The following is a 25,402-nucleotide window of genomic DNA, read 5'->3' on the forward strand; positions in this document are numbered from 1 at the left end:
GAAGGGGCGGGAGGGAGGGGGTGGACACGTGTGACACTGTTGCACAGATGGCTGGATGTGTACGGCTCCCGTTGCAGTTATTTAACGGGAGTACTGTAAGTCGTGACACCGGGTTGCAAACAAGCCCACATCATCCGTAACAACACAACAATACTCTACGCTGTCCAAGTTAGCCACACGAGACAGACACATCGGTCGCACACTTACTTCATATTTCCGCAAGTCGCATAGTTAGCTCGAAAACTTAGCAGGACACAATTCTCGGTGAAAAACAGAGTGAGGGTCAATGTCTAATCTTAAATGCACACAACAAAATCATTTCTTAAAAGGACAATATCTAACTTTAATGACCTCAATGTCGACGGGACGATCCCGATAACATTTAAAATTAATCCCCTTTCTAGGCACAGGCCTTAAAGTGCTGATGTCGTCAATGAAGAAAGGCTGTTTCGAAAAGAAGCGAACATTCCTCAGTAAAATGAAAATAGCTTCTGGTACTCCGTGAAGCTTAAGAGAGCAAGGATTCGTCTACCGAAGTCCATTACGAGCTAAAAATTTAGGACTACGCTGTAGGCCTCGTTGCACGACTCATCTTTGTAGCACACGTAAAAATTTCTCGTCTGTAGTAGCGTCCTGCAACTTCACTGTTTGGGTCGACTTGTCACTTAACTTTTCAAGAATATGAATACACAGTACAGTGTCTTAACCACTACAGCCATTATGCCATCTCGCTCTGGGAGTCTCTCTCTCTCTCTCTCTCTCTCTCTCTCTCTCTCTCTCTCTGAGAATTGTAAAGTTTTCTGGTTTTCTAGCAATTGTCAGCTTTATTGTAATACATTGAACGAGTCGTCACAGTCCCAATACGTAATAAAAAGGATGCGTGGTAATAGATGGTGGAAAACAACACACATTTTAACTTTAATGCACTTTACTATTCTGAGCGATCTCTCTCCATGTAGACGATATGATCAAGATTTTATCAATTACAAAATTCAACAGGCCCTTCCTCATTGGAAAGAATCCTAAGGAAATTTAATTCACGCGCGAAAGTAGTAGCTGACATAGAATTCGTCCGACAAATTCGTGACGTTTTCTCGCCAGTCTAGCACTCGCGGAAGGTATGAATGACGTAGGAGTCGAGATGATCCAGAATAAAGTGGGAAGGTACTGTGCACGTTGCTTTAGTGAGCACAAGAATGTCACGGAGATGCTCGACAAACTGCAGAGCAGATCGTACAAAGGAAGAGGCGTTCATCAAAAATGGTTCAAATGGCTCTGAGCACTATGGGACATAACAGCTGTGGTCATCAGTCCCCTAGAACTTAGAACTACTTAAACCTAACTAACCTAAGGACATCACACACATCCATGCCCGAGGCAGGATTCGAACCTGCGACCGTAGCAGTCGCGCGGTTCCGGACTGAGCGCCTAGAACCGCTAGACCACCGCGGCCAGCAAGAAGTGTGCATCATCGGCACATTTACGGTTTAAATTGCGGTAGTGTACATACGAAGGAAAAAAAAAAGTTCAAATGTGTGTGAAATCTTATGGGACTTAAATGCTAAGGTCATCAGTCCCTAAGCTTACACACTACTTAACCTTAATTATCCTAAGGACAAACACACGCACCCATGCCCGAGGGAGGACTCGAACCTCCGCCGGGACCAGCCGCACAGTCCTTGGCTGCAACGCCCTAGACCGAGCGGCTACATACGAAGAAAGTCAGGCAACATACTACTTCCTCCCACATACATCTCACGAAATGACTACGACAGGAAAATCAGAGAAACCCGTGTTCACGCGGAGGCTTGCCGGCATTCGTTCCTTGTTCGCAGCATTCGCGGTAGAAGCAGAGTAGGAAAGGACACGTAACCGTACTGGTATCAGCAGTATCTTCCGCCAATCAACGTAAGGTGGCCTATGGAAAGTAACTGAACAAATAGGAAAGAAATGGTCCACTTGCTTTTCAAAGGAATAATTCTGGCGTTTGCTTAAGAGGTTTAGAGACAAGGAAGCCGTAAAACTGGCTGGCTGTTCCTGGAATACGAACCGCCATCCTTCAGTATACGACATCAGTGTGTTAACCACTGCGCCACCTCGTTCGGTAGGCGTCACGGGAAAACCCTTATAAGAAGTAAGTTCATTTTGTGCTTGTGTGCATCGGGTACGAACAATACGCGAAGAACGAAAATTTACATCTATGATCGTATGAAAGATGACTATGTGACGACCTTAGTGATGGTCGCCAGAAATTATGCAGGTCACTGAGTCTAGCTTATAATCACCCGTCTGAAGAGTCCTGTATACTTGAGTGGGTCCCGGCGCCTCGGCGCCACAGACTGCGTGGAGACACTTGGCACTTAGCCGACCCACAAATTAAGTTCTGTTAGCTAGCCCAGCAGCTCATCTCTCGAGTGTTTCTAAACTAGAACTAGAAACTATGACAGACTTTTCGGCCGGCCGAAGTGGCCGTGCGGTTAAAGGCACTGCAGTCTGGAACCGCAAGACCGCTACGGTCGCAGGTTCGAATCCTGCCTCGGGCATGGATGTTTGTGATGTCCTTAGGTTAGTTAGGTTTAACTAGTTCTAAGTTCTAAGGGACTAATGACCTCAGATGTTAAGTCCCATAGTGCTCAGAGCCATTTGAAGCCAGACTTTTCGGCTGAAAGAAGAACATATGCAACAACTGCATGCACAGTTATACATTGTCTACTCACATAAATGTGACATGTCAAAATCTGAACAGCTACCTTTTGCAGCGTGCACCGCTGCGAGAGATGTTTTGTGTCTTCCAGAATGAAGAGATCACCCAGGGAATGGCACGAAAATATTCCCCAGACCACGACGCTCCCCCCTCCGCCCTGGACCCTGACGACGATTGTTGCCGGGTGTTTGCTTTCTGTCCGATCGAACGTAAACGTGATTCGTCTGGAAAGGCCCTCTGTCGCCACTCAGTTGCCGTAATGATGTGTAAATTACAGCCTTCGTCGCCGATGAACAGAAGTCAGCATGGAAGCGTGAATCAGGTGTCTGCTGCGGAGGCTCATATGCAGCAACGTCCGCTAAACGGTCGTTGTGAAGCCACTGCTCGTAGCCCCTTGGTTCATCTGTGCGGTCAGTTACAAACAGTTGCACTTTTAATTGCCCGTACACATCTCCGCAGCAGTCGTACTCACTTGTCACCTACACTACTGGCCATTAAAATCGCTACACCACGAAGATGACGTGCTACAGACGCGAAATTTAACCGACAGGAAGAAGATGCTGTGATATGCAAGTGATTAGCTTTTCAGAGCATTCACACAAGGTTGGCGCCGGTGGCGACACCTACAACGCGCTGACATGAGGAAAGTTTTCAACCGATTTCTCATACACAAACAGCAGTTGACCGGCGTTGCCTGGTGAAACGTTGTTGTGATGCCTCGTGTAAGGAAGAGAAATGCGTACCATCACGTTTCCGACTTGGATGAAGGTCGGATTGTAGCCTATCGCGATTGCGGTTTATCGTATGGCGACATTGCTGCTCACGTTGCTCGAGATCCAATGACTGTTAGCAGAATATGGAATCGGTGGATTCAGGAGGGTAATACGGAACGCCGTACTGGATCCCAATGGCCTCGTATCACAAGCACTCGAGATGATAGGCATCTTACCCGCATGGCTGTAACGGATCGTGCAGCCACGTCTCGATCCCTGAGTCAACAGATGGGGACGTTTGCAAGACAACAACCATCTGCACGAAAAGTTCGACACGTTTGCAGCAGCTTGGACTATCAGCTCGGAGACCACGGCTGCGGTTACCCTTGACGCTGCATCACAGACAGGAGCGCCTGCGATGGTGTACTCAACGACGAACCTGGGTGCACGAATGGCAAAACGTCATTTTTTCGGATGAATCCAGGTTCCGTTTACAGCATCATGATGGTCGCATACGTGTTTGGCGACATCGTGGTGAGCGCACATTAGAAGCGGGTATTCGTCATCGCCATACTGGCACATCACCCGGCATGATGGTATGGGGCGCCATTGGTTACACGTCTCTGTCACCTCTTGTTCGCATTGACGGCAATTTGAACAGTGGACGTTACATTTCAGATGTGTGTACGACCTGTGGCTCTACCTTTCATTCGATCCCTGCGAAACCCTACGTTTCAGCAGGATAATGCACGACCGCATGTTGCAGGTGCTGTACGGGCCTTTCTGGATACAGAAAATGTTCGACTGCTATCCTGGCCAGCACATTCTCCAGATCTCTCACCAATTGAAAACGTCTGGTCAATGGTGGCCGAGCAACTGGCTCGTCACAATACGCCAATCACTACTCTTGATGAACTGCGGTATCGTGTTGAAGGTGCATGGGCAGCTGTACCTGTTCACGCCATCCAAGCTCTGTTTGACTCAATGCCCAGGCGTATAAAGGCCGTTATTACGGCCAGAGGTGGTTGTTCTGGGTACTGATTTCTCAGGATCTATGCACCCAAATTTCGTGAAAATGTAATCACATGTCAGTTCTAGTATAGTCCAATGAATACTCGTTGATCATCTGCATTTCTTCTTGGTGTAGCAATTTTAATGGCCAATACTGTATGCAGGGCGTATTTCAACAGTGGTACAAGTCCATTACCTCCACTTTTCTGCCTATAATGCTTCAGAAACGAATGATATGAACAAACAGAAAGAAAGGTTCATCTCTAGCAAGAAGCCATATGCTTGAATGTTTCTGGTATCTCTACTGCAGGTCTTTCAGCGCTCATTTAACTTTAGGACTTTGTATCTCAAAATGAACAGAAATGGACTTGTACCACTATTGAAATGAGCCCTTCATATGGACCCTGGTGCACCACAGTCACCTCGGTACCGGTTGTGGATAGCACCATTTTGCCACGCAGAGTACACTTTAACCATGACGGCATGCGAACTGTTCACAAACTTAGCAGTTTTGGAAATGCTTCCATCTTTGATTCGAAAGCCAATAATCATGCCCTTTTGGACGTCAGAAAAGTCGCTCTGTTTCCGCATTACGACAATGACTTCATTTTTCGCGACCTCATGGTGGTCACATTAATGTGACTGGACCGTGTACATATGGTACGTAGTACCAACATTACCTTAAAGCAATGTAAAATATGCAATGGATAAAGCTTGTTTCCACTGCTACGCAGAATGACTCAAAGCTGCATCTTCAAATCGATTACCATATATTCCACTTATTTTAAAAAATCTAAGTGCAAATGGTTGCGATAACACGCCAGACCGCTTAGAAAGAAAAAAAAATATCATAGTAAATAGAGCGCCATGACAGGTAAAGGGGTTAGAGACCGCAAGCTCGTTACGACACTGTAGCGAGACTGAATATGTAACACCAAAAATAAACGCAAAATATATTTACCGGTATTTAAAAGTCAGATAAGAATTTGAAGATTTTCTAAGAGACAGTATTCATTCCTTTCAAACGAACTATGTACACAAATATCAGATGCGGCTTAAATAAAATAAAAAATATAGTGTTGTCTGTGATTGATAGTTTTATACCAAATAATTAGTAAGAGACTGAACAGCTCCCCCATAATACAAAATCTGGTCAGGACCTTGTAGCACAAGCAACGAAAGAAGCATGCCAGATTTAAAAGAACACAAAATCTACAATACAGACAACGGTTCTCCAACAAACGAAACTTAGTGCGGACTTAGATGCGAGATGTTTTTTAGTAGTTTTCACAACGAAACTGTCTCAAAAGGCGGTAGAAAATCCAAATAGATTCTGGTCGGAAGTAAAACATACCAGCTGCATACTACAGTTAATGCGTTCATTGAGCGGTAGCAATGGTAATACTATCGATTACAGATAAACTGAGGCGGAGTTATTAAACAAGGTTTTCCTTAGCTCCTTCACCAAAGGAGATGCAGTGAATAGGAGTAATGAATGATATCGAGAGGACATCTCACGTCGATTCTAGAAGGCTTTCGACACCTTTTATCACAAGTGGTTTCTAATCCAATTGCGTGCCTATGGAGTATCATCTCAGTTGTGCCACTGGATTCGTTATTTCCTGTCGGAAAGGTCACAGTTTGTAGTAATTAACGGCAAGTCATCGACAGTAACATAAGTGATATATGACGTTCTCAAATGAAGTATATAGAACCTCTGCTCTTCCTAGTCTGTATATACAACTTGCGAGACATCCTGAGCAGCCCTCTTAAATGATGCTGTCGTTTACCGTCCAGTAAAATGATCACAAGATCAGATCGATTTGTAAAATGATTTAGTCAAGATATCTGTAATTTGCGAAAAGTACCAACTGACCCTAAACAATAAGACACGAGTACTCAAAAATTCGATTAATTTCGGTTACATGATAAATCACACAAATACCTAGGGATTAGAATTACGAACGGCTTAACTTGGAAGCATTAGACAGAAAATTTTGTGGAGGAGGCAAATCAAAGATCGCATTTTATTGGCAGAACACTTAGGTGATACAATAAATTAACTAAAGATGCTGCCTACACTACGCTTGTCGTCCTCATCCGCAGCTCGTGGTCGTGCGGTAGCGTTCTCGCTTCCCACGCCCGGGTTCCCGGGTTCGATTCCCGGCGGGGTCAGGGACTTTCTCTGCCTCGTGATGACTGGGTGTTGTGTGCTGTCCTTAGGTTAGTTAGGTTTAAGTAGTTCTAAGTTCTAGGGGACTGATGACCATAGATGTTAAGTCCCATAGTGGTTCAAATGGTTCTGAGCACTATGGGACTTAACATCTGAGGTCATCAGTCCCCTAGAACTTAGAACTACTTAAACCTAACTAACCTAAGAACATCACACAGATCCATGCCCGAGGCAGGATTCGAACCAGCGACCGTAGCGGTCGTGTGGTTCCCGACTGAAGCTCCTAGAACCGCTCGGCCACAACGGCCGGCAGGGGTAGCTCCTTTTCTATTCTCGCGAAATATGGAGCAGTGTGCGATTTGCGGGGGGGGGGGGGGGAGGGGGGGATGGGGGGGATTTCCCCCCCCCCCCCCTCTGCATCAGACCACCCCCTCCTCTGGCTTTAGTTTATGCATCCCAACCTGGGATGTTTATTTCCCATGCACTGGAGTAAAACTCATATAATTTAAATTTGTGGAGCCGAACATTGAAAGTTTTTAATACAGTCTTACTATTAATATGTTTGCTTATTAATTTTGAAAAAGTGTTATGTAGTAGTTAAGCATTTCAAAACATTTAGAACTAAAGCACCATTCTCATGTTGTCATTGTTGCTTTCGTCTAAGATGCGTCATCCGTTTACTTGCGAGCTTGCGAGGGAAGTAGTGTGGCAGTCATACCGCAGCAGTCGTACCGCAGAGTTGGGTGATCTGGGGGCTGAAATTCCCACCCCGGACCCTGACACAGGGTTGTGACCGGCCCGGTGCCTGTGCGAACATTTACCGTTAGGCCACCTTTTGGCAACGGTATGGCGCGGACTAACGCGCCTGCGACGAAAGCACGTATTACTAAATAACGCACCATCGTGTGCTTCTAGTTCCTAGGATACTATTTCGTGGACCTTCTTTAAATACTCTTCTCTTCCACCATCGTTTTCTTTTCCTTTGGTTTTCATTTCCGTTGTTAGCTGCATGTGCAAGTACCAAGTAGGCCGCCGCTGCGATACTTTATCATCATTTATACTGCAAGACCGACACACGTGTGGCACAAATTCTGTTGCTTTGGTATAAATTAACCTGCCGCATGCAACATACGCCGCAAGATGTCGCCTTTTGTAGCATGCTACAAGGCGACGCACGCCACATTTCCGTAGCATACCACAATGTTGCAAGACGTCGCCCCAGCGTAAACGAGGCTTTAGAGCCAGGTCTGTATTGTATGGTGGATGTGATGTGTTGCGTACGAAACTAAAACCTGCAATCGGATCCAAACGTCATGGAAAACTGTGAAGAGGTGTCATCCTGCAGCAAGATAACGCTCGCCCACATTCTGCCAAACGGACAGCCAGCGCAAAAAGAAGTTTAGATTCGAGATGCTGGAACATCCACCACACAGTACAGACCTGGCTCCAAGTGATTTTCACATGTTTGGACCCTTAACGGAAGATCTGAAAGTGATGATGACGTCATTGCTGCGGTGCAAAATTGGTTACAGATGCAACCGAAAAACGTATTTTCTGATGAAATAAAAAAAAAAACCTCGTAAAACGTCGGGAAAACTACATTAAGTCCAGGGAGGTTACGTAGAAAAATAACGCATGTTTCAGTTTTCTATCATCAGAATAAGTACAGCTTTTCACAAATAAGCCTTTACTTTTTGAATTCCCCTCGTATACCTGTATGTAGATGATTTTGTAAATAAGCTTTACCTATAATGAACTTTTAAAGATATAACACGGGATGGCTTTTCTGATAGTGCATACGCGTGCATAGTGAGTTTCGGCATTAACATCCATTTATAAATAACTGTTTAGCCATGGGTAACGCCGCGGTCCAAGCTAGTAACATATATAATTATACTAACCCCCTAAGACATCCCCCCCACTGGTAAAAGCACAAATCGCACACTGATATGGAGTGTGTGTCATGGATATGATACGTACGTTGCGGTGGCAATAATTAAAATAAAGGCACTTTTCGTTGCGGCGAGATCTTTTCACGAAATTTCAACGCGATCTTTTGACGAAATTTCAGTCATCAAAATATCTCTTCCGAATGCAAAAGTGTTTTATTGACTCCAACCTACATACAGTGAAATGATCATCGTAATAAGATAAATGAGAACTCACACTGAAAAATTTGAGTGTTAATGTTTCCCTTGTGCTATTCGAGGATGGAACGGTCGAGGAATAGTCTAAATGGTTCTATGACTTCTCTGAGAAGCACTTGAGTGTAAATTGTAGAGTAATCGCGTAAATCGAGTTGTAAAACGTGGGATGTGTATACTAAACATTCCAGATGGAGCATTTGATTAGGACTGAGAAACAATGGAGAATGAACTAGGTCTTCATCTTCCTTACGGACTTGGCAGAAACTCATTTTCAGAAACCACGGGAGAACTAAATAAGTAGGGAAATTTGACGTCCGCTGTAAACTTCTTTTAACTACCCTCCTGGAAATGGAAAAAAGAACACATTGACACCGGTGTGTCAGACCCACCATACTTGCTCCGGACACTGCGAGAGGGCTGTACAAGCAATGATCACACGCACGGCACAGCGGACACACCAGGAGCCGCGGTGTTGGCCGTCGAATGGCGCTAGCTGCGCAGCATTTGTGCACCGCCGCCGTCAGTGTCAGCCAGTTTGCCGTGGCATACGGAGCTCCATCGCAGTCTATAACACTGGTAGCATGCCGCGACAGCATGGACGTGAACCGTATGTGCAGTTGACGGACTTTGAGCGAGGGCGAATAGTGGGCATGCGGGAGGCCGGGTGGACGTACCGCCGAATTGCTCAACACGTGGGGCGTGAGGTCTCCACAGTACATCGATGTTGTCGCCAGTGGTCGGCGGAAGGTGCACGTGCCCGTCGACCTGGGACCGGACCGCAGCGACGCACGGATGCACGCCAAGACCGTAGGATCCTACGCAGTGCCGTAGGGGACCGCACCGCCACTTCCCAGCAAATTAGGGACACTGTTGCTCCTGGGGTATCGGCGAGGACCATTCGCAACCGTCTCCATGAAGCTGGGCTACGGTCCCGCACACCGTTAGGCCGTCTTCCGGTCACGCCCCAACATCGTGCAGCCCGCCTCCAGTGGTGTCGCGACAAGCGTGAATGGAGGGACGAATGGGGACGTGTCGTCTTCAGCGATGAGAGTCGCTTCTGCCTTGGTGCCAATGATGGTCGTATGCGTGTTTGGCGCCGTGCAGGTGAGCGCCACAATCAGGACTGCATACGACCGAGGCACACAGGGCCAACACCCGGCATCATGGTGTGGGGAGCGATCTCCTACACTGGCCGTACACCACTGGTGATCGTCGAGGGGACACTGAATAGTGCACGGTACATCCAAACCGTCATCGAACCCATCGTTCTACCATTCCTAGACCGGCAAGGGAACTTGCTGTTCCAACAGGACAATGCACGTCCGCATGTATCCCGTGCCACCCAACGTGCTCTAGAAGGTGTAAGTCAACTACCCTGGCCAGCAAGATCTCCGGATCTGTCCCCCATTGAGCATGTTTGGGACTGGATGAAGCGTCGTCTCACGCGGTCTGCACGTCCAGCACGAGCGCTGGTCCAACTGAGGCGCAGGTGGAAATGGCATGGCAAGCCGTTCCACAGGACTACATCCAGCATCTCCACGATCGTCTCCATGGGAGAATAGCAGCCTGCATTGCTGCGAAAGATGGATATACACTGTACTAGTGCCGACATTGTGCATGCTCTGTTGCCTGTGTCTATGTGCCTGTGGTTCTGTCAGTGTGATCATGTGATGTATCTGACCCCAGGAATGTGTCAATAAAGTTTCCCCTTCATGGGACAATGAATTCACGGTGTTCTTATTTCAATTTCCAGGAGTGTATTATTATTGTAGATGATTATTTTGGAAAGGTAACAGCCGTGTTGACGGAGGAGGAAGGTGTAGTTTACAACTAAGTCACGTCCTGTAGTCAGTCTATGGTCCGTCTAACGTATTTCAGGGAAGCGTCTCAAACTAATATTCAGAACTTCCTGGCAGATTAAACTTGTGTGCCGGAACAGGACTCGAACTTCGGGCCATTTTATTTTCCAGGCAGATGCTCTACCGTCTGAGCTACCCAAGCACCACCACCCACGCCCCGCCCTCGCAGTTTTAATTCTGACAGTATCTCTTCTCCTACCTTCCAAACTTTACACAAGTTCTCCAACATACCTTAAGGGACTAGCACTCCAGTAAAAAAAGAATATTGCGGAGAAATGTCTTAGCACCAGCCTATGGCGGTGGAGGGAAGGAAGGAGTGGGGGGGGGGGCTGGAGGGATCGTGAGTCGTTCTTGGATAGCTTAATCGGTAGAGCACTTGCACGCGAAAGGTGAAGGTCCCGGGTTCGAGTCCCAGTCCGGCAAACAGTTTTAATCTTCCACGAAGTTTCAAATCTTCGCAAACTCCGCTGGAGAATCAAAATTCATTCTGGAAACTAGTACTCAGTTTATGCTTAAACAGCGAGGGTTGTTAAAATGGAAAAGTCTTTTATTGTTAGACAGATATGCTTATCAAGTTACAGTCTCACAGTTATTCACCGGTTTTACCATTCACTCCCGAACAAACCATTGCTTTACTTAGCGTTCGTTCTTTGAAGTAAGAAATATGAAGGTGACCTGTAGAATGTCGTCTCTCGTGACTTAACACAGTGTCCGAAACTGGTCGAACATGGCATGACGGCGCGTTACTGATATACGGATAAATCACGCAAATACAGTCTGCAGCGACTAACTTTGCATATCTCTCTTTCCTTCGCTGATACGCTTCCGTAAGAAGTTCACTCTTCATAAATAAATCATTTCTACGCGGCCCCGGCACCAACTTGTGCATACATCAACCGACGCGTCTGCACAGCTTGACCGCTCTTGCGAGACTCCCTCCCGAGCACTCCGAAGGAAGGAAGGGAGATTAGTGTTCCGCGTCCCGCTGAAGACGAGGTCGTTAAGGACGGAGCAGAAACCCGGATTAGGGAAAGGTATCAGCCGTACCCTTTCAAAGGAACTATCCCGGAATCTGCCTTAAGCGATTTAAGAAAATCACGAAACAGCTACATCTAGATGAGCGGACGTGGATTTGTACCGCCGTCTGAAAGTGCACGAATCCAACATCTTTCCGCTGTGCCACCTCTCTCAGCTACCCACTCTGAAAACTTTTAACTCACCCAAGACGTTGAGCAGCTCGACTAATCAAATCAAGCGCGCGTCAAAGCTGTCTATCGCTCTCGAATGCGCAGCTATACAAACCAGAGAACTGTATTCTTAAACCGTTCTTTCTGCACAATATCGGTGTACTGATACGAAAGCAAGGTTAGACGTTAGTGACAAGTATCACATATAGTTAAAAATCACTAATCGGTACGACTTAAAACCCGTAACAGTATATCTCACATGGCTAGATTCACTAACCGACACGACTGAGAAACCGTTAACAGTAGAACATCGCAGATTTTCTCTTAGCCTCTTTCTCGTTTCATCTCGGTAACTCTGCCCTAATATCGGACTCAGTTTAAAATGTGTAGTGGTATACTTCCAATTACTAAATGGAACGTGTGGGTAAGTTACTCTGGCCTGGTAGTGGTAAAACGTGTGCCTGGAAACCGGAAGATCGCGGGATTGAATAAGTCGGAAAATAGAATTTTTCAGTCTATCTTTAATCTAGGCTCCACCTCTCAACGATTTGAGGAGTCGCTAGGAATGACACGAAGTTCTGATTCAACGTTGAACTGTATGTTCCCTTTCCCAGCTTGGATACAGGGGGTAGATTACTGGCATGCACAAGTCGCCAAAGTGGCGTCCAATTGAAAGACTTGAACCCGTCCATACAGCCACACAGAATAATAATAATTAATAATATTGTTCATTCAGACTATCCTTTCAAGGCATTGCAATTTTGAGAGAAGTTAATGTCCGACCTGTACAAAATACTCGTCTTACAAAATAGCTTACAGATTGATAGAAACAACTGCTTTGAGAATTAGTTTCGTAGGGTGGCAACAAGATGAAAGCTGAACTACATAAATCAAATAAAGAATGAAACTACTGCTGCCAATGGGATACTGGAGAACATTCTCAGATGAAAATCTGAAACCTAATCTTACAATGTTATTATTATCTTCTTTCCTTTCTCAGACGTTATGCCTGGTTAAAAATGGAAAGTGACGCGGACCTTGATCAAGCGTGACTTCCTTTTAACTGTACGGTATATGTTACATTGCATTTAGGAACTTTCGGGTAATTGAACATGTATCAATAATTACAGATTTCTGTAGTTGTATATATACGTTTGGATGTAGCTGTATTGCGTTGATGTACTGGTGGATATTGTGTGGTATGACTCTTGTAGTTGATAGAATAATTGGTATAATGTCAACTTTACCCTGATGCCACATGTCCTTGACTTCCTCAGCCAGTTGGATGTATTTTTCAATTTTTTCTCCTGTTTTCTTCTGTATATTTGTTGTATTGGGTATGGATATTTCGATTAGTTGTGTTAATTTCTTCTTTTTATTGGTGAGTATGATGTCAGGTTTCTTATGTGGTGTTGTTTTATCTGTTATAATGGTTCTGTTCCAGTACAATTTGTATTCATCATTCTCCAGTACATTTTGTGGTGCATACTTGTATGTGGGAACGTGTTGTTTTATTAGTTTATGTTCTATGGCAAGTTGTTGATGTATTATTTTTACTACATTGTCATGTCTTCTGGGGTATTCTGTATTTTTTAGTATTGTACATCCACTTGTGATGTGATCTACTGTTTCTATTTGTTGTTTGCAAAGTCTGCATTTATCTGTTGTGGTATTGGGATCTTTAATAATATGCTTGCTGTAATATCTGGTGTTTATTGTTTGATCCTGTATTGCAATCATGAATCCTTCCGTCTCACTGTACATATTGCCTTTTCTTAGTCTTGTGTTGGATGCGTCTTGATCGATGTGTGGCTGTGTTAGATGATACGGGTGCTTGCCATGTAGCGTTTTCTTTTTCCAATTTACTTTCTTTGTATCTGTTGATGTTATGTGATCTAAAGGGTTGTAGAAGTGGTTATGAAATTGCAATGGTGTAGCCGATGTATTTATATTAGTGATTGCGTTGTGTATTTTGCTAGTTTCTGCTCGTTCTATAAAGAATTTTCTTAAATTGTCTACCTGTCCATAATGTAGGTTTTTTATGTCGATAAATCCCCTTCCTCCTTCCTTTCTGCTTAAAGTGAATCTTTCTGTTGCTGAATGTATGTCATGTATTATTATTATTATTATTATTATTTTTATTATTATTATTATTATTATGTTAAGTTTAGGTTTCAAATTTTAATCGGAGAATGTTCTCCAGTGACGACGATTGGCAGCATTAATTTCATTCGTTATTTTATTTACGCATTGCAGCTTATTCCGTACAGGTCGGACATCAACGTCTCTGAAAATAGCAATGCCTTGAATGGATAGTCCGAATGAATACAAATTCTGAGTGTGGGTATAAGAGCGACTGAGGTGTCAGATGGTGTGCGCATAGCTAAGCAGCGCCCTCTCTTTGGCGACCGGAAAGGTCAGTGTTACGCCAAGGTAGCTCTTGCAACGCAGTGGAAACGTGAGAGCAGGTTAACAGTAGTCCTCGTCCGTAGCAAAGGGCGCAATATCAGCATATGAATGAGTGCCACCAGGACAATGGGATCGGTCTGTGAGAAGTGGGTTTGTAATACGGTAGCACTTCGGCTCATACAGGGTATACTGGAATGACAAAGAAGGTTGTGTGGAACCTGTGGACAGAAGCGGGTCGTGCGCAATAGTGAACGACCACTGGACCAAGAGATGTGAGCACAGGACGAGATAGCTGGTCTGCCGCACGCGCCATACAGCTTTGTCGCTAGCATACCAACAGGTGTGGAACTTCCGCAAATTATTCTCGATATTCTTGCCGATTCAAATCGCAATAAGAACTCTGAGCTTTCAACGATAACATCAGTCATCTTCACCAAACGAGGTAGCACAGTGGTTCATCACCGTCCTGCCACCCGGGTTTCGGTTTTCCGTGGTTTCCCTAAATCGCTTAAGGCAAATGCCGAGATAGTTCCTCTGAAAGGGACGGCCAATTTCCTTTCCCGTCCTCCCCCAATTCGAGCTTGTGCTCCGTCTCTACTGCCATTGTCCTTGACAGCACATTAAATCTTTCATCCCTCTTGTTTGGTAACGACTGACAGTCGTTATGCTGCCAGAGATCGTCTAGATGTCTGCGATGTTACTCGAACCCGTAGGATCCAAAACTGCTCGACAATTTTCTCTGGAGACTCTCAACGTCGAAAGCACGCCCCCACGAACCACTAAAATTGTATCTGTTGTCGAGGTTAAATTTACTGTAGTATATTCTGATCTCTATAGCATCGATGATAGAGTAACGGTAGGATGTCGCGATGCGTGAGATATAATTTTTGTTTTTTCAATCATAACATTCGTTACCCTGTGCTCATAAATACGAAGATTTCGATGTGTGTGTATCGGAAAGACCGGAAAGTTTACAAGCAGTGTGTTTAATCAGTTGTGGCGTATATCAATTAAAGGTGAACTTTTAGTGAGAAAATCATTCAAAAAATGAACGGAGCGCAGTCAGCAATGGGGAGATACATGCTGGGAAGTACTGGGGAGTGGATGGAGAGAGGTAATAAGTAAGTGGATTAGGAAGCAGAGTTGAGTGAAATGTAATTACGGCGGTAATAAATATTATATTGACGTGGGCGGGACCTGTAGCCAGCAGAATGGATGGTGTATGGACCATGAAAGTTTTTCACTCGATTCCAAGAGTTAAGGAAAAACTTGGAGCAAGACTTAAATGGAATGTAAGTAGATGACATTAGAAAAAAGTGAATGCACATAGCATGCAAAAAAGTTTTGAGGCGCCCTCTTTGCAGCAGTGTATCACAAATGGCTAATGACGATCTTTTACACTAGTTCAATAAGTAGTATAAAAAGGATGAAAAAGCCATTGATCTGAACAATTTGCAGAAAAACCTCGAATAAAGTGTTAATTTTAGTTTGTTAATAGACAGTCAAGACTCGAACACAGTAAGACTAAGACCTGATCGTAGTTTTCTTTGTATAGCTCTGATCCGATGCAGCGTTCAATTTTCCCAGTAATTGTTTCCAACGTCGTTAACGACACACAGTTTCGACAAACGAGGAAGTTTTAACCGCGCGCGGTTTGCAAGCCATTACCAAGTTAAATGCGCGCGAAGGCGTCTGTGTATTCTTTCGTTAACGCAACGCTGCGTTACCTGCTGTACCGACAGCTAGCTTGCGCGCAGCAGTAGCTACATCGCATGCAGTGCACGTGCCCAGTGAAGTGTAGCCGGCATAAAGGGCTAGCCGCTCAGCTCTGCAATCAGCGACCTTAGCACAATTTTTGATCTCTCGTTGCATTTTTTTCGCAGATTTGAAGTTCTCTTTTATTTAATTGGTGTATTGGCGTTTAGACTGCGTTATGCAGTCAGCTTATTTATTCTTATAGATAATATGTGTGTGTGTGAAATCTTATGGGACTTAACTGCTAAGGTCATCAGTCCCTAAGCTTACACACTACTTAACCTAAATTATCCTAAGGACAAACACACACACCCATGCCCGAGGGAGGAACCTCCGCCGGGGTCAGCCGCACAGTCCATGGCTGCAGCGCCTCAGACCGCTCGGTTAATCTCGCGCGGCCCGTATAGATAATATCTGACTGCATTGTCACAGACACAAATAGGGACTGAATTGTGTGGCTATTGTATGTGGATGTCCACAAAAACAGTTATCTGAAGTGTGCATTGTAAGTTCTGCGATAGTGCGTTGCCAACAAGGTAGTAATGATCAGTCAGGCTAGGCATTCTCATGTGTAAGGACTGTCGTAATTTCGTGACGTTTGGAACATCCAAAAAATGGTTCAAATGGCACTGAGCACTATGGGACTTAACTTCTGAGGTCATCAGTCCCCTAGACTTAGAACTACTTAAACCTAACTAACCTAAGGACATCACACACATCCATGCCCGAGGCAGGATTCGAACCTGCGACCGTAGCGGTCGCGCGGTTCCAGACTGTAGCGCCTAGAACCGCTCGGCCACTCCGGCCGGCTGGAACATCCAAAGGAAAGACGGTCTGCGTCGTCCTTCTGTCCATGAGATCAGAAGTGAGTCTCCAAGACCTGCAGCTTGCGAAGATTTTTGCGAAAACGCCCCTGTTTGAATTTAAATCTAGCTATTATAGTTGGCACATGGCTAGAGTTCGAGTGTGCACGGGATTTTATGCTGTCGTGTGGAATAACTAGTGTACTACGATGTCTCATTGTGGCAGTCTTTGTTTTGCTTGGGATTCAACTCTCCAACGACCATGAATGGGTTGAATTCGCGAAACACTAATCTCCCTGTTGCTTCGTAACTATAAAGCACAGCTTGTTTCGAACAAATTTCGGAAATATATATTATGAAACTAGACACTTTCACGAAAATCTATACTTGACTGTTACTATATCTACTCGCATTGAACATTGTTATATCTAGAGAAATAAAGCGACTATCAATGGTTTAAAAGTCATTTTTGGCAGCCTCACCAGATTCCAAATTTTTGTTGCATACTTTTCACATCGTAATTATAATATCATGAATTTCACAATAAAATCGATCGCCAGAAACAAAGTAAATAAAATGAAAAGTTTTTCTGATTTTGCAAATACACTTTTACAAGTAAATTTTGATCAAAAGCATCTCATACTGCGAAGTATTAGGCGAAACGACTCATGTTTCATTTATTTAAAACTACCTCGTGAGTCATCTGAACTCAGCTTAAGTAAACGTGAAGCAAGGTTAAGTAAACGTGAAGCAAGGTTAAGTAAACGTGAAGCAAGGTTAAGTAAACGTGAAGCAGAGAGAAAAGATAACAAGACTTACGAGAACGCTGTGATTTTCAACTATCCTTGCGTTGTTACGCGTGTTTTAGATTTTCTTACGATAATCACCGGAAATATTGAAATGCTTCACGAACCTTAAAAAGGCAAATTTAGACTGAACCAGACGTAATTCAGTGAATTCCGCCGAATAATGAATCCCATGATCCACGTCTAGAATGTCTGAAGAGGTCTTATGCCACTGATAACTAGTTTCATCAGCCAGAAAGAAATGTTAACTGCTGGATCAAACAAACTAACAAAGAAATTTCTAAAGTTATTTCCACACGTCTGTTTCAAAGGACTTGGTGCTGTTCTATGTATTTCCGAGTGTACAGTCGACAGCAAAAGAAAGCGTCAAAGGACGTGATTTAACGTACATGAAGAAGCTGTAAATTTTGCTGTGAAATGAGAAGACGTCTTGCGCTCCACGATCACGTGCAAGCGCACGGAAGTAAGGGCTAAGAAAGTGATGCTGGCTTTTAGCAGCTACTCCAGAATAAACACAGCTGCGAACCAAGGGAGACTCCAGACGTCCCCGAGCCCATCAGTTTTAATGCTCGTGGAAAATCGACAGGACGTGAACACGCAGCGCGGCAAACGCGTATCCTACCGCGTAGAAACTCCTCTCTTCCAGGCCATCAGCATTAATATTCACCAGGATTCCATTACATCACAAGGCTTAATGGTCTTGCGGAAAGATGTCTAGATGGATAGCTGAAGTTACAAGCCTACAACAACACTGACCAGCACTATTCCTCGTCCTTGTAAAACTATGCATAGTGTACGGCAAGGGCCTGAAATACTTTATTTGCATCTCTATCTGTATCCGCTAGGTATCGTACCGTTTCAGCTCGAGATGCAGCACGGCTATACCAAAACAAGTACCCTCCCTGATACCAACCACATCACCCGACATTTCAAGCCCATTATGACCATTTGGTTTATCATCGGTCCTTTCAGACAGAAACGTGCAGGGAGGCGGCGGACTATCTGTACACCAGGTTTGGAGGACCAGGTTCCACAGGATATTGAGACTAACCTCAGTACAAAAGCTCCAGGCAAGTAGCCCGCCGACATGATGTAAGCCAAAGTACGATTATGTGTATCCTGTATGACCACCGCTACTATCCGTATCACCTGCAATCCCGTGGAGGTCACTTTGAACATCTGTTGTGACGTGGATGTGATGCAGCTCTGTACTGTGTTCAGGGACGATTTGTTTTCGTTGCACGCACACCGTCCATTTTCGGACACATGCTCATAGGACCTGTTTTCCTCCATTTAGTCAGGAATCTGTCCCTGCAGTTTGTCGGTCTACTTTATAAAGACAAATCGTTCAACGTTGTTACCAAAAATCTCGAAAGGTTCTTGACCAATTTACATCAAATTTTCACGATACTCTAACAATCAGACGAACATATGCTATATATTTTTTTAAACAACAAAGTACAGATTTTCTGTTAAGATCTACTGTGAGACAGAAACTGCTGTGCTATGCTGTGCTGTGAAAATGTGCGGTTTTACTTTCTTTCTCGCAGTCAGTTTTAACTACGACAGCAGGGCATTTAAACCCTTAGACAAACTACTTCTCCCCTATATATTGTATCTCCTTACATGAAATGTTAAATCCAGATTGTATACACGGCTACGTGCTGTTTTGTTTTCCTCCTTGCAGGGTTCAAATGGCTCTGAGCACTATGGGACTTAACTTCTGAGGTCATCAGTCCCCTAGAACTTAGAACTACTTAAACCTAACTAACCTAAGGACATCACAAACCTCCATGCCCGAGGCAGGATTCGAACCTGCGACCGTAGCGGTCGCGCGGCCCCAGACTGTAGCGCCTAGAACCGCTCGGCCACTCCGGCCGGCCTCCTTGCAGGGAAGTTGTATTTATGGCTCATGGACTTACGATTAGAGTATAACTACAGAATCTGTGTCGCACGAAACTTCGTAATAACCGTTTGAAGTTTAAAACTATGCGAAATACTGTCATTAAAGCTTATATCCTCCCACGTCCAGAAGCAGGATAGGTCCCTCATACCCCACATATCACCGAGCGAGGTGGCGCAGTGGCTAGCACACTGGACTCTCATTCCGGAGGACGACGGCTCAATCCCGCGTCCGGCCATCCTGATTTAGATTTTCCGTGATTTCCCTAAATCGCTCCAGGCAAATGCCGGGATGGTTCCTTTGAAAGGGCACGGCCGGCTTCCTTCCTCTTCCTTCCCTAACCCGATGAGACCGATGATCTCGCTGTCTGGTCTCCTCCCCTACAAACAACCCAACCCACATACCAATGATCCAAACCGATTTACCAATTAATTTCATGCGACTTCAGTTCCCAATCAAATTTTATTTGGCAATAATAATAGAAAAGGGTCCTGGTCAGAGACATGGCGGGAAGGAGGGGGGGGGGGGGGATAGGAGATGGGCAGAGAGGGACTGCAGGTAGGAAATGAACAATAGAGGGTTGAGGAGGTGGAGAGAGACGGAGGAGGAAGAGGAAATGTATGGGGAGGGGATGGGGAGATGGACGAAGAGAGAGGAGGAAAAGACAGACAGAGAGACGGGGAAGAAAGATATTGGGATGGATGTCCAATTCCCATACATATTTGGCAACTGCGAAGCATTGCTGTGTCCGCTTAGTTACACGCGTTATCAAAATGTAAAATCGTGTATAATAACAGATGTTGAATATCTTTAGGTTCTGATGGTTGTTTGTTGTACAGATAACATCTGTGGATGAGAGGCGAACGTTAGAAAATACTTCTGCGCAACATATATGTCATAATGGATGCTTAGAGGAAATTTACAGAAATTTCTAAATTTTATCAGCAGCGTGAGCCCCTTCCACATTCATCATCACGATGGATAATATAGTATCATGAGACATCTATCACTGCGTGATACACGGTGGCTACTCCACGCCAAACGGCTGAGCTAAATTCCAAATCTCTCAACATTGTCTCATGTAGTATGTGTACGTGAAATATTTTATGGTGATCCGTCCGTCGAATGGGAACGTTAAGCTCGGCTACTCCTTTGATGGTTTTCAAGAAAAATGGGCTGTGTTTCGACACAGGATTTCACTCTCCCCTTCTTCACCATCACCATCACCAACAACAGGACACGACACAACGCTATATCCACACTCATTACAGTCACCTACGCGATACTGTAACAAGTAAGACATTTACCACGCATGCCGCTAAGTGGCGTCAATTAGAAATTGGCTTGCACCAGACTGTGAGTCACAAGAGTTCCTTCATTCATCTCCGTTTTAGTTGCGCCATTGCAAGGTCCTATATCCCTTTTCTCACGTGCACAGCTATGGGCATATCACAGATTCCACGTCTGCATGACTGTTCTGGCGGTTATCTCCGAACTCGTGCAGTATTGCTGTAGGACTAACTACTCATTCACATCCCAGCAGCCACAGTTAAAATGGTATCACCCTTTCTTCGACCACTGTTTATGGTAGGAAGCTTGCTGTTACACAAGAAGCACTCTTTCGGTCTGAGAGTTCACGTTTCACTGCGTGTCCCCGGGCGCTGACATTTCAGACGGAGCTGCCGCATACCACGTGAGCAGTGACTTTTAGTAGTAACTTCAGTGTCACCTGCCAACACTGTAAACTTTTCGTAACCTCCCACTAGAGAATCATTCCTGCAGAGTTGTACAGAGCGTAATTATCGACATGGGACTACATTTTTCCGTACTGTTATACATGTTCAGCGTGACTGGTCTGAACATTCAAGAAAGAGAAAACATCTACAAATGAGACGCATTTCAGTCGGAAAACCATTCCAGACAGCCAGCGCGTCGTAGCGTCACTCCTCTAACAGCCAGAGTAGACATGCGTGTTAACACGTTAGTGAAGGTTGGTGAAAGTGAGCATCACTACGTGAAGTGACAGCTGCTTCGCAAACTTCGCTTGACGGGGGCTCTGAGCACAGAGGAATGCTTGTTTCGATGCACTCTGTCATCACATGTTAAGGAATTAGCACTACAATACAGCACGGCCAACGAAGGTGGCGCAGTGGTAAGCACGCTGGACGACAGTTCAAATCCCTGTCTGGCATGCAGATTTACGTCTTCCATGGTTTCTCTAAATCGCTTAAAGCAAATGCCGGATTGGTCCCTTTGGAAAGGACATCCCTCCCTCAGTCCGAGCTTGTATTTCCTCTCTAATGACCTCGTCATCAACGGAGCGTTAAACTCTACATCTCTCTTCCTTCCTTCGAAATGGCGCGGAGGCTTGTGGAACTACCTGTCATTGTATTTGTTCACGGACAAACTAACCGACGGAAGTAGGGGAAGCGAGAAAGATGTTCCAAAACTAGTATACCTTTATGAGACGTCCGAAGTACACCATTTTCGCGGACGTTGGCGACGTCAGAAAAATACTAGCACACGCGATCCCACCTTCCAAGAAGAAAAAGAATAAATTTTGAGTTGAAAGAAATAGTGCACCATTGGCTCTCTCAGCAGGCATCAATAAGTGCTAACGACTGCACAGGCCGACAGTTCTCATTGAATAATACTCAAGTCCAACTGATTTCGGATCTCGTGTGGTGTTTAATTCTGAATGCAGCAATGCGGCATCATGCATTAGCTCTGTACCTACTTATGTTCTACTGATGCAGCTTTACTGACCAAATATGGAATACGTAATAGACGAAGTATACAGGTACGGACTAATGTAAAAGGCAGTACTAATTATTGCGGAGCAATCGGTAATCTGCAGCTACCTATATTGCGTACATCGTGTTTATGAAGGCACAATTACGACTAGTAAACCTTCAATTGACTGTTCTATTGATTCTTAGTACGACCAAATTATGTTGTTCACTCAGCCCCTTCGAACATGTCACCGAAGTTTACTATATACTGTAGAACCAGTTTTTTATATGAACAATTTTAGTATTTTGTCATGTAGTTCACTATTTAATGCATCACAAATTTTATCTAACAAGGGGACCCTCCATACTGTAAATCACGGATTTTGATGCGCTTCAAATATGTTGTAGAGGCACTTACCCTGAGTATCTGGGTATCCGGTTTTTTAGCGACGGGCCTTGGTTTTTGAGAAAATCGATTTTGAACTTCATTGCGCCCTATGTATACCCGTAACATTACATATATCCCGTGCGAGTCAGCGTAGCGCAGCGGTAAAGGTTCACGGCTACTGTGCTGGAGGTACTGTGTTCGAATCCTGATCCCATATTTTTTTTATGTATGCAAGAACTGTCCGGAAAATTTGGTGCTAACGTTCAAAAACGAGTAAACGAATTAACTGGGAAATACAGAAATGTAGTCATGTCCTGCACGAAATCCGCGAAGTTCACGAAACTGGTGTACGAAGAATTTTTGCGTTCTGTAATTCTTCAGTACGTGGGACAGACAAAATTTTTGTACATTATCGATTTGTGGGGAAGACAAACCGATTAAACTTTATACGATCATCTGTTCACTGATGAAAGGAAAGCGAGCACCTGCATCCTAAAAGTGGTCCTACCAAAGTGCACTCCTTATTGCCAGCCCTGCGATGTTTATTTTTACCGACAGGCGAAAATCTTCACGAAAATTATTCAGAATGCTCCCGACTTGATGAAAGACAATAGAGAGATCGCTTCTAGGGAAGATTCGATAAAATTACATTCGCTAATCCTATATCAATTCAGCGCACCTAATTTTGAAAGCATGATTAGATACGCATGGTTCGCGCCGAAATTAGCGGATGAAAGATAAATCTTTTTGAATGCAAAAGAATTGTGTTTCCCGGTATCGCTCATGAAGAAACCGTGTGCCTGCAGGCCAGTTGCTTTCAGAAAATGCGTGTGGTGTTGCGAAAATTTATGCTTCGGTTGTTTCTATGATAAGTATCACCCACAATACTTTTCTGGCACATCAAGCAATGTGGACTATAAAAAATAAGATTTCGTAATATTGTATGACACAAAAAATTAATAACTGAATATATCTTTACAATTTCGCACACCTTAAACTGCTGGTAGATATTATTTGAAATAAAATTGAAAAATTCGGTCGATTTAAAAAAAAAAAGCACGAGCAGGATTCGAACACGGTACCTCCAGCGCAGTAGCCGTGAACTTTTACCGCTGCGCTACGCTGACTTGCTCGGAATAGGTGTTCTGTTGCGGATATACAAAAATGAACCTCAAAAGCGATTTTCTTATAAACCAAGGCCAGTCGCTAAAAAACCGGATAGCCAGGTACTCAGGATAAGTGCCTCTACAACATATTTGAAGCGCATCAAAATCCGTGATTTACAGTATGGAGGGTCCCCTTGTAAGCTAAATAGTTTTCACCGCATTTTCACTGAAATAATTCTTGTGAAATAACAGTTTCAGATACTTTTGCTGGTGTCATAGAGATATGATTTTATGCGTATAAACTGAAGCGGCGAGTGAAAATTTGTACCAAAGCTGGGAATCGAACCCGGGTATCCTGCTTACTACGCAGGCGCGTTAGCCACTAAGCCACATTGGCACAAAAGTTCACACAACTGCACGTCCCTGGCACGCCTCCGTCCGCCATCCAAATCCTCGCTGCCGTCCCAGTCTACTTTAAATTCCCCCTTACACACTAACAGAATTGCCGAGATTCTCCATGTTCTGGAATAGCATCTCAGAATCGAAAGTACGTGGGGGATCCAGCCTGAAATGACGCAACATAATTTCAGCGACGTTTACTGGTCTCATACAGATGTGATTTTATCTATATAGACTGAAGCGGCGAGTGAAAATGTGTGTAAGGGGGATTTAAAGTAGAATGGGGCGGCAGTCAGAATTTGGATCGAGAAGGGAGGCGTGCCAGGGTAATACGTGCAGTTCTGTGAAACGTTGTGCCAAGGTAGGTTAGTGGCTAACGCACCCGCCAAGCAGGAGACGCGGATTAGATTCCCGATCTTCGCACAAATTTTCACTTGCCGCTTCATCTACATACATGAAATAATTCCTCTCGGTTTAGTAGTATATCAAACTCTAATAATTAACTATTATCTTTGGAAACCAACCGAGATACACTGTAGATGCACTAGTTAAAAATCTTTGATCCCACGAAAATTTAACAGCCACACTTGTTTAGCCGCGCGGGATTAGCCGAGCGGTCTTAGGCGCTGCAGTCATGGACTGTGTGGCTGGTCCCGGCGGAGGTTCGAGTCCTCCCTCGGGCATGGATGTGTGTGATTGTCCTTAGGATAATTTAGGTTAAGTAGTGTGTAAGCTTAGGGACTGATGACCTTAGTAGTTAAGTCCCATAAGATTTCACACACACACACACACACACACACACACACACACGTTTGTTTATCATTTTCCGCTAGATGCCACAAGTGGCGCCCCTGTACAAAAGGACTCTGGGGGATTGTGTCGTCAGCAGTAACAGCAGAATGGGTCGGTCACGAGAGCTCAGTGACTTCGAACGTGGGCTAGTCACTGGATGTCACCTCAGTATCAAATCCAGTGGGGACATTTCAACCCTGCCCACGTCGACTCTTGGTGATACGATTGTAAAGTAGAAACGCGAAGGAACAAACTACAGCAAAACGAAGATCTGGTAGGCCTCATGGACAGGGACTGCCGAGCGTTGAGCAGGGCGGTTGTAAAAAATCGCAAGAAATCAGCTGAAATAATGCCTTTTTTTTATTTATTGGCTTTCGGAACGTGTCATGCAGCCATCCAAACACAGCCAATGTTACATTACAAATGGTTTTGACAGTTAATGACGACATTATTTAAAGTCTTACACAGGTACGATGTACAAAGGTAGTTCCAAAATACTACCTGCAGTCCAGCTA

The 25,402-nt window shown here is 44.5% G+C and overlaps 1 protein-coding gene across 1 annotated transcript in view; it reads right to left on the minus strand.

Annotated features, from left to right (window-relative positions):
• Nucleotides 1–25,402, minus strand: part of LOC124722042 — a 312,916-nt gene that overhangs the window by 250,303 nt on the left and 37,211 nt on the right. The gene's annotated exons all lie outside the window — the stretch shown is intronic.

This window comes from Schistocerca piceifrons, chromosome X, assembly GCF_021461385.2.
Source record: "Schistocerca piceifrons isolate TAMUIC-IGC-003096 chromosome X, iqSchPice1.1, whole genome shotgun sequence".
In the NCBI taxonomy this organism is placed as follows: Eukaryota; Metazoa; Arthropoda; class Insecta; order Orthoptera; family Acrididae; genus Schistocerca; species Schistocerca piceifrons.